Source organism: Heterocephalus glaber, unplaced genomic scaffold (assembly GCF_053883595.1).
Source record: "Heterocephalus glaber isolate CG9 unplaced genomic scaffold, H.glaber_assembly_v1.0 deba00001509, whole genome shotgun sequence".
In the NCBI taxonomy this organism is placed as follows: Eukaryota; Metazoa; Chordata; class Mammalia; order Rodentia; family Bathyergidae; genus Heterocephalus; species Heterocephalus glaber.
In genome coordinates this window covers 21578756-21596581 of record NW_028258325.1, presented here as the reverse complement: position 1 = coordinate 21596581, position 17826 = coordinate 21578756, and the positions used below count along the sequence as shown (strand labels likewise).

The window sequence follows — 17826 nt, the reverse complement described above, 5'->3', positions numbered from 1 at the left end:
TGTTGGATTTTGTTTCCTTCTTGACTTCCAATTGTAGTCTTCTCATGGGCCTCTCCTCCTCACTTGAAAATTGTAGCCAATATAAGAACAGGTACATCATAAATAAAAAATAATGATCCCCCCAAGATTTCTACTTTTGAGTCTGGATTTCTCCTCAAAAATTCATATTTGTATATCTAGTTTCTTACTAGATGTACAATCCTACTGTATTCTACTTAGCCCATCTACTTATCTCATCTTTAACAACTCATAATTGAAATACTGATTTTTTCTATAACCATACCATTTCCCATTACAGTTAACAGGAATTTTATCCTTCCATTTATTAAGGCAAAACAAAATATCTTTAACCATTGAAATTCTCTTTTTCTTACATCATAAAAATCAAAGTAATCTGGCACCTTGGTTTTCATAATATATTTAGAATTTGAACACTTCTTACTGCCCACACTTATGTAGACTGTTATGATGAGTCATTAACCGGGTAAGTAGTGTCTGCTTCTCTAATCATCAAAAATCTGTACGCTTTGAAGGTACAAAAGGACACTTTTGTAATAACACTTATCCCTTTGTAAAGAAATTTTCACAACTTCCTGTCCCAATCAGTAAATTCAGTACCTTAGTTGTTTTTAACAATCTTATCAGATGAACTTCTGAACCATTTTCATTTTTTCAACTTCCTTTACACTCTTCCTTGCAAGATATGAATGAATTATTCCAAACCTCCATCAGAAAGCTGTCAAAATTCTGCATTCTCAGTTAATACTTCAGTAACAGCTACACTTAAAATTGATCTCATAAAATATATAATTGGTTCCCTATACACTTTTTTGCAATTTTGTAATTTTTCATAATTATATTTATAGTCAACTAATATATACTTTATTTATATTCTGTCTCATCCAAGTAGAATGTAACATTCATGAAACCAGGGATTCAGTCAGTTTCATTCATTACCATAACTCCAATGCCTACAGTGGTTTCAGCTGCATAACAAACAATTTCAAATGAAGGAAAGAGTGGATGAACTGAATTTATAATTTATTAAGAAAGATAAAACTAACATATTCCAGATAAACATCAGATTATTTCTATCCTAGATACCTTTCTAAAAGGTTATTATGTTCTTTTTTGAGAGTTGAGACCAACATGATGAAAAGTGAATAAAAATCGGGCAGCAATTCATAAAGAAAATAGCAGTAATGAATGAAGTATATTCATACATCTTTGTGAAAGATGGCTTTACATAAGTTTGGGAGTGGTTTTATATAAAGCTGAACATGTTCTGTGGATATTGGAAATCCTCAATGACTCGGTTACATATACAAAAAAAAAAATCTCTGAGGGTTGCTGCTTTCCTAAATTTTCTAGTAAAATCAAGAACCTATTAGAGTGCCTATAAGAGGTGATTTGGGTAGATATAAAATCAAAATATATTTTTAAGTTTTGCTGGACATTAAAAAATTACACTGAGACTTTCAGAAACATAAGAGCTAATAGTATATTTCATTTTCTAAGTTACTGCTCATCAGCTCTCTTAAACACATACAGATACACACACAAGTGGGCCCAATAATCTTAGCCAATTGTAAATAAAATTCATGGTTTCATCTTTGTTAAATTTTTTCTGTTTGAATAACAAATTCACTGTTTTTCTACATCCAAACTTTACAAACCCTTCAAATACACATTTAATGATTACATATCAATTATATTATTTTGATATAGCACTAGTAAAAAAAGTAATTATAATAGCTTATATGTACACACTAAAAATGGTAAAGATGTAAATATAGATTCCTATGTATTCATTGCAATTACAATTTATACATTTTATTTCAAAAATGTTAGATGAGAATTTGATTTTCTGACATCAGTAGAGAATATTTATTTTTCCTAATATGGAGTAAAATATGAAATAATTTTTATTGCCTAGAAAACTAAAAATAGAATTCAACATCCTGACAAAGGCTAGATTCAAAAGTTTTCACCTGGAAAATAATGAACTTTATAAAAATAATATAGACAATAAAGTATCGTGATGGTAAAATTTGAAAATTTAAATGAATCCAATATTTTATAGGATTTACAAGCCACAATTATAAAGATTACGTAAATAAAATATTAAAGGAACATTAAATACCAGAAAGTTTAATTGCTCTACATTGAAAATTGATGAAGGAATTAGTCTAGCTTAATTATATTCTAGAATATGCAATCATATTGAAAAATATCATTAAAATAACTGCTTCTACTTTATAATATTAACTTAAGGCTTCAGATCAAACTAAAGGTATAATATTATGAACATCAAACTGCAAAATAATATTAGAGCCGTACAGTAATTCTAAAACAAATATATTAATCTCTCTTGAGCCTATCAGGACTGAAGTCCCAGTCATCAAGCAGCCTAAGGTAGGAGTGGGTTCTTCCAAGTGAAAAGGAGCATAAATACTATCTCACCTGGAGAATCAAGAGAAAGAGAGCACCTCCCTTCAAGCAGGCAAAAGAAGGTGAACTTTTTAAGAAATTGCTAAATGTTGAGCACAAGTTACTGAAATAGTAGAGAAACTGAATAATATATAATCAAGGGGAAATTCTGTTCACTTCTAGACTCTTCTGCATGAACTACTTCTACTGGGTGGTCATAAGAAATAGTGATAGTGGGAAAGAGACTGAAGAAAGCCTCCTTGGTGACGGAAGTCTGGAGAAGGGAATGGCCACCAGCACAGAAAATAATGAACACCCACAGCGGCCCTTTAACCATCAAGGAAAAGACAGCAAACTCTGGTGTCTCCAGAGTACTTTTAAGATTCATTGTAGCTGCAGCAAATGTTAGAAGAAAAACATCCAACTCTAAAGACAGGCAGAAAACCATTTCAGAGCTAGATCTTTGGAGATGAACCACCACTAGGGGAGGAGAGAGGCACAAGGAAACCACCACCCATTCAACATAGGGGCCCGGGACCTTCCAAACAATGAGGGTGAAACAGAGATATAACTACTGACCACCAATTTAAGAAACAGCAGCTAAGAGGTGTAACAGATTAATTAATAGTTTAAACGGAAACGCCCAGCTAAACTGAGTCACAGTGGTTCTGTGTGTGGAAGACCCACCTGAGGATTATCACCTGAAAGGCATAGAAGGAGAGCAGGAGGGGAAGATTGCAGGCTCCAGGAGGCGTTTTGTTGTGGCTAGTTTTCCTGATATGAACTCAGCTATTACCATGGTAGGAGGAGCAGGTGCCCTCGCTGTTGCCGGGGATGACCGCTGTTGTCTTCCCCTTTGTCTTAAGCATCGCTTCCTGACTCCAGTGCAGATCCCTCAGCCTTCTGCCACAGATCCTTCACCCTGTGAGTGCAGACTTTCTAGCTTCCACCACTGGCTCTTGGGTCTTTCTGGTGCAGATCCTTGATAACGACTTGAGTGAGACATTGCCATGGGCTCTAGGCCTGTGGCTGGACTTGTAGAGGACATTGCTATGTGATCCAGGCCCTTATCTGGATTCTTCAAGTCTCTAGGGCATGGACAGATCTCTTGCATTCTTCTGTGTTTGACTTTTTGGGTAAATATTATAAGATAATCCTATGAGTTTATGTGTACTGTATTAAATCTACTCCCTTGCAAACCCTGACTATAATAATAAGGAAGGAAGCACTGTTGCTGAAGAAAGGGTAAGTGGGTAGAGAGTCACCCTATCCATGGTATAGATATAGGGAAGACCAAAGGAAAGGGCTGGAGCAAGAGTGTTGGGGCAGCAGAGAAACTGACAAGCATTCCCCACCATAAAAAATAAACAGAAGTATTTGAAGTTCCTGTGAACTGTACGTAAACAGTCATCAATAGCAACAGAACCAACTCAACTTCTACGTAAATTCACTCAATCTTGATGCTAACAATATAGCAGGAACAGTTGCGCATATTGCCAGGAAGCAATATTATGTACCTTAGTTACTACTGTTTTAGACACTATATCTGGCAATCAAAGAGAAACATAAAAAGTCATATAAAATAAAGTGCATCATCAAGAGACAACATAGCAGAATAAGATTACAGGTGATACAGATGTTGGAATCAGTAGGCAAGGAATTTAAATTATGATTAAATAATGTTTTTCATTAAAAAGTTATACAACACAAGCAAGCAGAAAATAATAAGAAACTATAACAGTAAAATGAAAACAAGAAGTTAGGCTTTATTTTTTTATTTTTTATTTTTTAAAGGTTGCCTGATTCTTTTATTTAAGAAATGTGAAATAGGTGACCTGAAGTGAGACAGCCCGGGGAGGAGGAGGCTGGGGGCGGGGTAGAAGGAGGCCAAAATGAGGTGGCATGGCTGGCCACAAACCCTCCTGCAGCAAGGCCAGTAGCAGCCTCTTCTTGTCTGAGCAAGCTACTATAGGACCCCAGAGTGGGGTGTCCTGAGGGTGCTTCGTGAAGGGGTTCCTGAGGAGGGGCCAAGACCCTGCAGGCAGTGGCAGGCTCTGGGTTACTGTCCCACCCTGGGGTGAGCTGTCTGAGCAGTGGGAATGCTGTGGGCCTGTGAGGGACTGGAAGCCCTGGGCAGGGATAGACGTCAGCTACTTGAAGAGAGGTCCATGGTGCTGGCACTGAGGCCCCGGGAGGCCGACCGCTTCATGTTGCTGCTGGAGGCCTGAGGTTCATTCCCCTGCAACTTCGGCACCAGGAGCTCGCTGCTTCTGCGGAGCACATCTAGGATCTTGCCCAGAGAGCCGCTCCTCTGCAGGGTCCCACTGCCATCCCCTGACCACTCCACAGCCACGGAAGCCTCTTCACCTCCCTCAAATTTCACACTGTCCCCAGCGCCCTCCTGGGAAATCCTCCTGCTGTCACCCTCCCCAAGCAACTCTGCCACCTTGGTCTGGCTGATAGGGCCTGTGCCCTGCTTCCGGGAACGAAGGGCGCACTCTTCCAGGGTCTCAGCCGCCTCCAGCTTTCCCTGGCGCCTGTACAAAGCTCCAAGGTTTCTCAGAGTGGTGTTCACTGTGGGGCTGCTCACTTTGCAGGCCTTGTACCAGCCTCTGTACTCGGCATTGGGTGTGCCGCCCTCTCGGTGCCGGCTTCTGGTCATTTCCTCCCGCTCCTCCGCGTGCATCCAGATGGGCTTATGGTCATCATCCACAGACCCAAATTCCTGCACGTGGGCTCAGGTCAGGATGTCCTTGTACAGGGTCTCCGCCTCGGCGTACTTGCCCTGTTTCAGGTAACAGGAAGCCAGGTTGTTCTTGGTATGAGCTACATTCGGGTTGTCTGGCCCCAGCTGCCCCTTGTAGATGGCCAGTGCCCTCTGGTAAGAGCTTTCTACCGCCTCATACTTGCCCTAGTTTTGCCACAATAGGGCCAAGTTGTTCAGCTGCTTTGCACAGCTGGATGGTCAGTGCCCAGGACCTTCTCTCGAATCTCCAGTCCTCGCTGGCACAGTGGCTCTGCCTCCTTGTATTTGCCCCTTTTGCCATACAGCACAGCCAGATTGTTGAGTGTGGCCGCCACAGCAGAGTGGTCCCGGCCCAGTGTGCTCTCCTGGATGCTGAGGGCGTCATTCAGCAGGTGAGCAGCTTCCTTGTACTTATTTTGGTCCCGATACACCAAAGCCAAGATGTTGAGCGTGGTGGCGACGTCAGGGTGGCCACGGCCAGAGGTGAGCTCCAGGTCCTCAAGTGCCTGCTTACAGAGCGGCACAGCCACCTCGTAGCGCCCCTGGGCTGCGTACTGGATCACAAGGTTGTGCAGGGTCCGAAGCCTGGCCGGGATCTCGTAGCCACCCTGCTGGGCTGCTGCAGCACCCTGGCCCCGGGACAAGCCATTGCTGGGGTCCTCCTCCTCCTCGTTTGGGAAGAGGTCATCCAGGGAGTCCTTGGTGGCATCACCTTCCTTGTCCTCCGTGGCATGTCCATCCTCGTCGTAGTGCCGCAGCTGTCCCAGGAACTCCAGTTGCTTCTTTTCCTCCCCCAGCTGGGCCACGGCCTGTTCGCTGCACTGCAAATGCTGCTGCATGCCCGCCAACTCATCCCGGAGCCACTGGTTCTCCTGGCACAGCCACTGCACCTGAGCCCGCACCTTCTGTTTCTCTGACTCCACTGTGTTCAGGTGGCTGGCAAGGGCCAGCATCACCTGGGCCTCACTCAGCCCCAGCTCAGTGTTTTCCACAGAACAGCACAGCTGGTGGGCCTTCTTATGCACCAGCCCTTCCTCGTGGCCTCCCTGCTACAGACACTCAATGGTGTGGGACAGGCTTTGCAGCACGGCCTGGTCCTCACTGTGTAGGGCCTCCAGCCCTTGGCTCCCCAGCCAGGTGCTCCCCAAGATCTCCTCTTGGCTGAGCCGGTGACCTGCAGGCTCATCCCGCTGCCCCAGCACCAGGCCTGACATCTTGGATGGGGGAACCTCACCAGGGCTGCAGTCTGTTGGTCTGGCTCAGGCTTTATTTTGATTATTGTTTTCATCACATATCATGATGTGTTGTTCATTTCCTCTTGTTAATTTGTTCTGTTTTTATAATTAAAGTAGATATTGTATAGGCACAATTTGTTGGACCTAAATTTTTAATTAAATTGTATAATTTTATTCCTTTAATTGGTATGCTTACATGAGTTCTACGGCATGTGGTTATTGATATAATTGACTTGAAATCTACAAAGAATCTACTTGCAGTATTTTGTTAAATATTAAATTTTTTCACCTTATTATATGATTGAGTACTTTCTATGGTTTTATTTCTTCTCCATTCTTGGCTTATTATTTATATCTTTTCCAAATTTTTAGTAGTTACTCTAGTGTTTACAATATTTAGTACATCAGGTATATGTATATTTGAGAATTATATATCAAAGTAGAAAGCTGTTATACATCACAAATAGAAAAAAACCTTTATGTAATGATAAAATAAGAAACTAATCAAAATAATATGACAGTTATCAATTTATATACAATAACAGAAATTTTAAAATCATGAAGAAAAAGTGGCATAACTACCAAAAAGATAAGAAACATTTCATTAATATTTGAAAACTTCAACATTTCTTTAAATTTAATAGAACAAGTAAACATATAATCCATAAACTCACTGAAAATATAAATAACACTTAAACAACGGACTCTAGGTGACCTTAGTTATATATTGCTTCCTCAAGGAGATACATCCCCAAAAGATATCCCCAAAGATAAACATCTTCTCAAGTATGTAAGGAACACTGACCAGAATCTGACACATTTTGAAGCTTTAAAAACTCAACAATCTGTAAAAGTTAAAATCGTATAAAGTTTATTGACTGACCATAACAAAGTTGAATTAGAAATCAGTGACAGAAATATATATGCAAAAATACTAAGTATCTGAAATTAAACCACATATTTCTAAATATTCATGAGTAAAAAGCAATTTACAAGTCAAGATAAAAATATTTAGATTAAATGAATATACAACACAATCATCAAAATTTGTTCAAAGCAAATAAAGTAGTGTTTAGAAGATGTTTTATAGCAATATCATGCTTCTATTAGGAAATAAGCAAGTTCCTATATTAATGATCTACATTTGTTTCTCCATAAATTTTTAAAAAGGAAAGGAAATAAAACCACATACAGTAAATATATTAAGGTAATTAAAAAGGTAATGGCTGTAAAACCACAAAAATATTAAGTCAATGACATTGAAAATTGAGACTTTGAAAATAAAACTTCTGAAGTTGTTTTTTTAAATATGAAATAGTATCATTGCACATATTACAAATATTAAAACTATATGATACAAAAAACCTTCTTATGCCTACAAATTTGACAGTGTAAATTAACAACATAAGCTAACTAAGATCACTCAATGGATAGACTGGCTACCTTATATATTTTTAAACATTTAATTTATTAAAATTTTCAAAGAAAGAATACTTCATGCCAAGACAGTGTCTCTGATAAATTCTATCAAATATTTAAAGAAAAGAATTACATGAATGTTACCTAAAATTTTCAAAAAAATGAAAAAGAAGCAGCACTTATCAATTAACCTTCAGGCTAAGATAATATTAATAACAAAATCAGAAAATAATTAAAAACAACTAAAAACCAATATCCCTCCAGAATAGACTGAAAAGGATAATAATATATTATAAATTTAATTTGGCAATATATTATAAAAATAATGTCATGACCAATTACTTTTTCTCTTAGAAATGAAATGTTGTTGTAATATTTTGTAAAAACTCAATGTAAATCACAACAGAGAGCCAAGAAATAAACAAATGATAATTTCAGTCAATACAGAGAAAAATATTTCATAAACTTTAATATTCATTCTCAGTTTAATAACTTCAGGAAAAAAAAACTTTCTCTAAATGTTGAAAGTAAAAAGAAAAAAGGCATTTGAATTGAAACGGAGGAAATAAAGCTCTTTGCTGATGATATAGTTTTACACAGAAAGTCCTAAGAAATTTACAAGAAAACAGAAAAAATAATTAATTGGTAAGATTGCACCATTAAAAGTCAATATTAAAAGTCAAATTTCTTTTTGCTTTCAGAAAAAACAGAAATACAGAAACTTTTACATAAAAATTATATAAAATTATAACCAAAAGATTGATTGTTGCCTAAATTTAAGATCTAAAATTATCAAGATTCTAGAAGAAAACAGAACAAAATGTCTTTGGAAGTATTTTTTAAGTATAATACCAAGAATATGACTCATAGAAGAAAACCTGATAAAATAGACATCACTTTAAACACTTAAATATTTGAATACATTGGTTCTTTGAAAGACACTGGAAAGAAAATGAAACTGCATGTAACGGAAAGAAATATTTGCAAAACATATATGCTATTTTATCTATAAGATAAAACTAAATTTAAAAATTCACTTATAATAATGGGTACAGTCTTAGGGTAGAGAAGGTGAGGGGTCCCAGCACCCGGAAAGAAGCTCCCCCACTGCCATCCCAGGCTCCTAGGACAGAGAAGCTCAGCCAGTCCCAGCACCTGGAAGGAAGCTCCCCTACTGCCATCCCAGGCTCCTAGGGCAGAGAAGGTGAGCCAGTCCCAGTACCCAGAAGAAAGCTCCCCCACCGCCAACCCAAGCTCCTAGGGCAGAGAAGGTGAGCCCCGTGGGTGCCAGAAGCACCCCCCCCACCATGGAAATGAGAAAACACATAAGCAAGCATCAAAAACAGAGTTCAAAATCACCTACAGCAACCCCAAAGGGAAACGAGATGGAACAATCTGATACTCAACCACCTGGACTCTCTGAACTGGCAACAAAAGAGGATCTGGGAAAAATGAAATCAGAAATAATTACTCAGATAACAGCAAAAATTTTGCTCATGGTGCAAGACATGATTAATAAATCTAGAGAGGACACAGATAAAAAAATAGAGGATCTGAGGAACATAATGGAATCCAAACATAAGAAACAAATGGAATCCATAAAACAGATACAAACAGATTTCCAGGAGATTAAAAACTCCATCAAAAGTCTGTACAGCAGAATGAACCAATGTGAGGATAAAATTTCACATGTAGAAGATAAGATTGCAATTAGTGAGGAGGAAAAGAAAAATTGCTTTAAAATGGTAAGGGAACATGAGAAATAAATCCAGCAGCTGCTAGACGATGCAAAGAAGAATAACATAAGACTGATTGGAGTCAATGAAGAAAGAGGAGAGAGTGCAGATGACATGAAAAAAACTGTTCACACAAGTGATGGCAGAAAACTTCCCAAAGAGGGGAAAAGAACTTGACATACAGAGAAGTGAGGCATATAGGACTCCAGCTAGCCTTAATAAAAAAAATCTGCACATAGGCATATAATAGTTAAGATTCCAGAAATCCAACAGAAGAACAAAATTGTACAATCAGTGAGAGAAAAGAAACAAATCACATACAAAGCAAAGCCCATCAGAATCACAGCAGACTTCTCAATGCAAACCCTCATGGCAAGAAGAGCTTGGAGTGATGTATTTCAAGCCCTAAAGGAAAACAGCCTCCAACCCAGATTGATGTGCCCTGCAAAACTATCTTTCAAAATTGATGGAGAAATAAGATACTTTCATGATAAAGAGCACCTCAGGAACTTCATGAATACCAAACCGGCACTCCAAAATATTTTACACAATACCCCAGGAAAAGACAATGAGGATCACAACCCCAGGAAACCCAGCAGAATGACTCCATTGGACATGACAAATTAAATGCAAAGGGACAGAATCCAACAAAAAGAAAAAGTCATGACAAGGCTTTTAAAACTTTTAACTTCATCTCCCTAATGAGGGTATAATTCAATCTTATTATTATACTGATTACTATTTTTCTGATTCTAGAGTTGCACACCATTCCTTGTGCTATACTGTCTATTTATCATCTTCTAATGTCTACTTTTTAATTGGATTGTCTATTAATGAGCTCTAAGAATTCTTTATATATTCTGATCATAGGTTATATGCATTGTAAATATGGTCTGTTTAAGGACTACTTTTCATTTTAATGATGTCATTTAAAGTTCTAAATTTTGATGGAATCTCATTTATCAATAGTTTTCTTTTATACATCATGTTTTTTGTATCCTAGGTAGTTCTTGCCTACCCTGAATTCATAAATATTTTCTCTTATAATTTCTTCTTAAAGTTTTATAATTTTAGGCTTTCTTATTTAGGTTCATAGATCCTTTCAAGTTATTTTCATGTATGGAAATAAAGGGTTGAGGTTAATTTTTTATATATGGATACCAGGTGTTCCAGTGCCATTTGCTGAAAACACTACCTCTCCTTTAGCTCTTGAATTGAGTTTATATTCTACAAAATGCTAATGTTAAATAATCTTTCAAAACTCAGTGGACCATATATGTGTGGTTTTATTTCTAGATTCTCTGTTTTATTCCAATGATCTATATGTCTTTCCTTACACCAACACTGCCTTGATTACTGTAGCTTTAGAAGAAGTCTTAAAATTAGGTACTAAACATCTTCCAACACTTTTTTGTTTTTGTTTTTTAAACTTTTCTAGGTTCTTTGTACTCCTACATAACTTTTAAATTTCAATATCCAATTCTTCATTTATAGCAAGCATACACAGACCTGAATTTTTATATATACCTTGTGTTTTCTAATCCTGGTAAATTCAAGTACAAGTTCTAGGGGCTCCTAGAAATTTCTTAGTATTTTCTCTGTAGATGATCATTTCATCTACATATAAAGATTTTCCTTCTGCCGTACCAATCCTATCCTAGTTGTGTCATTTTATTGCCAGACTATTTTGGTGGAAAATAGGTTCAAAGTTTAATGGACAGATAAAGAGTAAGCATATCTGCCCTTGCTCCCCACCTTAAGGAGAAAGCATTGTATCTTCTCCATTCATATAAGGCATTCTCACTGGAAGTAAGGAGTACGTGTCTTTAATCTGTTGAGAAGATTCTGTTCTACTTCTAGTCTCCTGATAGCTTTTACCATGAACAGCTGTGGAATTTAGTTCAACACTTTTTCCCCAACTACTGACAGGATCATATGGCTTTTTCCTTTCCTGTGTTAAAATGATGACTTTTGGGGGTGGATCTTCCAATGCTGAACCAACACTGCCATTCCTATAACATAACCACTTTCTACATCCTGCCAGATCTGACTTCTAAGAGTTTGTTTTGTTAAACAAATTTCTATCTATGTTCATACTTCTTTCTTCTATTATCTTTATCCAGTTTTAGGATTAGCACAATGTTGAGTTCCTAAAATGAGGGGAGAAGTGTTCCTTCTTTTTTCTGCTTTAATTGTTTGATATAATTTATCAGTTAAAATGTCTATGAGCCTGCTGTTGTCATATAGGTAGGTTTTCAAGCTAGGAATATACTTTCTTTAATAGGTGGTATTCAAATTTTATATTTCCTCCAGAGTTAGTTTCATTAATTTGTCTTCCAAGGTACTTCTTAGAAGTTGTCAAATTTATTTCAAAACAGATTTTTGTAATATGCTTTCTATATCCTTTTAAATTCTGTAAAATCTGTGGTAATGTCTCCTAGATCTTAATATTGTAATTTAAAAAATATATAACTGATATTGTGTATCAGGAAGAAAAGGTCTAAAAGAGCGAGGGAATTGTGAGGGGTCGGGGAAGGGAAAATAGGGAAAGGAAAAAAATATGAGAAGAGGAAAAAATGCAAACAAAGTCTTTGCAAATAGGGAAGGGTGGAGGGAATGAAGGGAGGGCAAGGGAAGGGGAAAAAAAATAAGAACCAAGGGACTCATGTAATGGTACAAGATCCCAATTATGAATGTAACTGTATTTTATACCGAAAATGTACCAATAAACTTAATGGGGGGGAAAGAAAAAGAATGGGTACACATACATACACAAAGCCCAATTAAAAAGGGCAAAATATTTTGAGAGACCATAGAGGAAAAAGAGTACATGAAATCCTTCTCAGCATCATTAGCAATTATGAAAATAAAACTTAAAATCACACTAAGATGTGATATTATCTTGCCAATATGAAAAAATAAACAAAAAAATGATAACCAAGTACTGATGAGGATCCAGAGTAACTGGAATTCTGATACATGGTGGATCAAAATGCAAATGCAAAATGTAACAAACACTTTGTAAGGAGTTTGGCTTCTTCTTTTAAAGTTAACCATACATTTATCATAGGATCAATCAGTCCCATTTGTACTTCATTACCAAAAAAAAAAAATGAAAACAGAGATATAAATGTTTGTAGCATCTGTATTCATAACTTCTAAAAAACAGAAGCAGCCTTCAGCTATTGAATACAAAAGCTGTGGGAGAACAATACAAAACAGAGACAGCAATGACAAGAATTGAAAGACTGACCCACCCCTCATTTACAGGATATTATCCCTAAGGCGTAAAGCTCCAGGAGAGGAGTTGAACTCAGTATATTCATACATGAGTACAATTATATGTACATGAGTACTGTTAGAAGTATAGGTTCAACCCAAACTTGATCATACCCTTACCTCTTGTCATTGACAATCCCTCCTGTGTGAAGTGGAATATGGAAGAAACAGACCTTTAGTGGTACATTGGAGCAGTCTTGCTGAAATACAGATGAAAGAATGAATACATAAAAATTGCCTGTATGCACATAAAATTTGTATACGGGCTTGTTCTCTCTGCTCACTAAAATTCATTCTTAACAAAAATCCAAAAAAAAGGTCAAAACCTTCAAGGAAAATTGGTATAATGGTCTGAATGACATCTCTGAGGAGAGCTTCCCTCCTACACTTGAAGCTTATTGTTTGGATGTTTGATATTTAGTATCTATTTATTTGCTGTTTTATTACTTAAATAATAAAGATATCCCTTAATAAAGAGTAAAATATTATTAAATGATGAATTTAATATTGTATACTGCTTATGTGAACACAAGGACATTAAGTAGATCTGTATGTTAACATTTTTTTAAGAATTTTAACACTTTCAGTCTTCTGTAAGAAACTGAGACAAAATGAAAAACGAAAAAGGTGACTTGCATTGTGCATCTGTGAGATATATAAAATACTGCTCTAATATATATACAAAGTGCTACTTTTTGAAACACATAAAATAATTAAATGAAATTGATGCAAAATGTATAATGACAATTTTGAATTTCTAGAATCTGCTCTAGTTTGACTTACAGTGGATACCACCTGAATCACTGAAAGCTGAGTTCCCAGAGACAGTGGGAGCACAGCACTGCCGGACTCAACAAGAGTTTACAGTTATTTTACACACAGTATAGAGGTAGCTGTATGAAGCATGTGAGAAGGCATAGACCAATACATGACTCCAGCAGGAAGCAGCCTTAGGAAGTCACTAAAAAGCCACACGCATACAAAATTCAATTTCAAAGAAAGCCACTAAATCACTAGAATTTCTTTTCCATGATTTTCTTTTCTTTTCTTTTTTTTTTTTTTTGGTACTGAGGATTGAACTCGCGACCTTGTGCTTGTGAGGCAGGTGGCTGAACCACTGAGCTAAATCCCCGGTCTTTTCTATGATTTTCTAGAAAAATGCTACCAGTGAATTTTGACAGAGTAACTTAATGTTCATTGAACAACTCATTATTAAATAGAAAGTAAGTAAAATTATTTCACTTAAGATATATTCACAAGGACTCTAGAATTTAGGTCATAGTAACTACATTTAATATAAGGCCTAATGCCCTTTAACCTGTCAACATTCAAGGCCATGTGACCCAAAAAAGCCTGTTAAGTGAATGCACACAGTTTAAACTGAGCTTCTCCTAATTCCACTCAGTCAGGTTTCAATAATCATCTACGATATATCCATTTGTTGTTGTTCATGAAAAATGTTCACACAGTGCTGTGAAATGGCATCCCCAAGTTTATTGGTACTGAGTGTGCAGGACATTTGAAAAACCCCAAGTGTACTAAAAATTGAACGTTTTCAAAGTAACTAATTTACAGATTTCTTTAAAGAAATGGATTTTTAAATATTAAATGGATGCAAAGCCATCTCTTTATAACACAACTTGAAAACGTCAATGACTTTCTGTTCTAAGCACCTATGCCCCAAATACAACATATTCACTGTGGGGATCATGACACTTATAGAATGATCTTCAGTCTTGCTTAAATTCAATTTTGCTTAAAAGTCACTGTTGGTAAAATATTGAGAACATAATATGTACTCAAGAAATTCATAAATAGTCAATGTTTCAATAGTCTCAGTCTTCCTTGAAATTGAATTGGCTGCTTAGACTTGAATGTTGCCTAAGCTGTGAAAAACGCATTTTTATTTATTTTTATTTTTATTTTTATTCTTTTTTTGGTACCAGGGATCCAACTTGGGACCTTGTGCGTGCGAGGCAGGTGGCAGAATCACTGAGCTAAATCCTCGGCCCGAAAAATGCATTTTTAAAGAATATAGTAAAAATCATTTAGCTTTACACATCTTAGACCCATGACGCTGAATAAGAACTGAGTAGAATCATCAAGGACCTTGTATTCCCTAAAAATATAAGTAGTAATTTAAAAATGTTTGCAATCTTTTATTAAAAAAAAATAAAACCAAAGCAGGAACAGATTAAATTTCTGCTAAAAGGGATCTATATTGGAGATTTTTCTGAAATAATTCAGTATGTTTCACTTTGGGGGAGTTAGTAGAGGCAAATACAGACAAGTTAACATCAGTGATTAAAAATCAACTTAAAGAAAAGCAAAAGCATAAACTTTTGTGATATGACTAATAATATTCATGGATGCAATATGACAATAAGAAAATAAGTATATTATGTTGACAACCTAAAGAAAAGAGAAGGTTATAATAATCAATATTAGTGATTAAGTCTAGATACTTCTCTAAGGTTTTTCATACAATTTGAAATGAACCACATAATAGAATCGAAGTAAATAAAAATTCTGCCACTGGTTGTTGCCTGTGAGGCAGTTCTGGTGGAGAAGAAAACATCACATCCAGAATATAATTCATTTAAATAACTCAGGACACCTGGAGTAAGTGAATTCAGGCCAAATTTTCTGGTATTTTTTTTTTCATTTTGTTTGTTTCTCAACTTTTAGTGAGCCAACAAAATTAACATGATTATACCTCTCATGTGCACCCTTTAAGAAGCTAAAATTGTTATTTCCAAGAAAAGTATAACAATATATAGTTTTGTCATTACTTATGTTATTATGAATAATTTATGTCCAGCATAGTATTATTAAGTTTTAACTGTACGTAAAAATTAGTTCCTCTAGAAGAAAACAGGGATAGAGCTTCTTCACATCAGTCTAGGCAATGATTACTTTTATATGGCAACAAAAGCAAAAATAAACAGCCTTGCATAAAACTAAGATGCTGCTGCATAGCCACTGAAACAATTAACAGAATGAAGAGGCAAACTGCAGAATGGAAGAAAATAATGGCAAACTACTATGTCTGATAAGGGGTTAATATTCAGAAAAAAGAATTCATGCAATTCAATAGCAAATAGCAAAAACCCTAGGTAAAAAGAGGACAAAAAGGAAGCTCACAAATAAATGAAAAAAATAAATAAAATGGCTTACAAATATATGAAAAAATGTTCAACATCACTAATCAGTGGAAATATGCAAATCAAATTCACAATGAGAGCCTCTCACTGTTAGAATAGCTATCATCAAAGGGACAAAACCCAATAAACGTTGACAAGGATGTGGAGAAGAAAACTATTACATGATTGATGGGAATGTAAATTGCTGTGCTTCTTATAGAAAATAGTATAGAAGTTCTTTAAAAGCATAAAAATAGATTATCTTTTCACCTAACAATTCTATTTCTGGGTGTGTATGTCCAGAGGAATGGACATCAGTATCTTGAAGAAATGTCTTTCCTCCTATATTCATTATGGTACTTTTCATGACAGCCAAGATATGAAAAAAAAATTTTAGTGTCCATCAATAGATGATGATTGGATAAAGAAACACGGTATGTGTATACAATGGAATATTATCCAGCCTTTAAAAAGAAATCTTATTATTTGTGTCAACAGGGCTCAGCCTTATTATGGTTTGTCTTCCCCACCAAAAGTTCATGTGTTGGAAGCTACCTTCTCAGTTTAACAATGTTAGGAGGTTGTTAAGCGGTAAAGGCCAGGGTGAAGTCATCAGGCCCCCTGCCTTTGGAAAGGATTAAGCTAGTTCTTGTGGGACCTGTAGTGAGTTCTTATGAAAAAGTTGCTACAAAAACAGCAATCCTGTCCCTTCCCCATAACTCTGGCTTTCTTTCTAGCAATAGAACTTTGGCATATGTTCCTACAGCTATGGTGCTATACCCTGTGGTATTTTACAACCAAGACAGCCTTGATGGACCTGTGCTATGTTCTTAGGAGTTTTAGTCTCCAAAACTGTGACCTCAATATACCTCTTTTCTTTATAATTACCCTGCCTTAGGAATTTCATTATAGTAACAAAACTGTGCAACTACAAACTTGGGAGACATCCTCCTAAGTGAAATAAGCCAGGCACTGAAATACAAATACTGCATGATCATCTCACTTCCTTTCAACTGTTTCCTAGTTTTGCTTCCTAGTTTCAATTCCCAAATCTTATCTCTCAATTTCTCTCTTCTTTTTTCAAGTAGTGACAAATACATGATCTACAATTTGTAAGAGAAATGGAGCTCAGGGATCCGGAAAGGGGCTGTTACCAGAGACCTCTGCAGTGGTCCTGGTCTCCTGCAAGCCAGTATGATGTCCATGGGATAGGAAAGAGGGAAATAAAAACAGAGACAGACACTTGAGAGAGACTGAGTCTTGGCTTGATCTAAGCTGCTTTGGGCAGCAAAGGTAAAGGCACCAAGGATATTCAGGGTTTATTCATTACAAGCTTGAGAGAGGGGAAGCTGGGCAGGCCTCAGGACACCTGCTGATAACAAGTATCAAGCAGGCAGGACTGGAGAATTGAGGGGACTAGCATATCTTTGCTGAAAAGAAAAAAATGGTTAATTCAGAGGGGAAGAATTTAGTTGAAGTCAGCTGACCTTGGGTAGGCGTGAAATCAGCTGATTGAACTACTTCCAAGGTAACACAGCCAAATTATGGAGGGGCAAGAAGCTAGAGCCACTATAGCCTGCTAATATTGGGCAGAAGTGTCTGCTACAGTTTGGTTTGTCATAATTAATATGGTCTTCCTCAATAAGTCCCATCCCCTGGGCCCTTGGTATGATTTCCCAATACCCCAATACCCTGTGGTGTGCTGAGCTCCCAATGTCTGTGGAAGGGAGAAGAAAGCTAGACCTCTACCTTGAATACTAAAGAGATAAAGGCCAGTTCTCTTACCATACAAGGTAGCTGATCAGGGAAAAACTTAGGTTTCATTACTCTTTTCCAAG

At 36.7% G+C, this 17826-nt stretch overlaps 2 pseudogenes; both read right to left on the bottom strand.

Annotated features, from left to right (window-relative positions):
• Positions 1-4576: 4576 nt before the first annotated feature.
• On the bottom strand, positions 4577-5286 carry LOC110349650 (kinesin light chain 4 pseudogene; annotated as a pseudogene).
• Positions 5168-6421, bottom strand: LOC101708639 (kinesin light chain 4 pseudogene; annotated as a pseudogene).
• Between the last annotated feature and the right edge of the window lie 11405 nt (positions 6422-17826).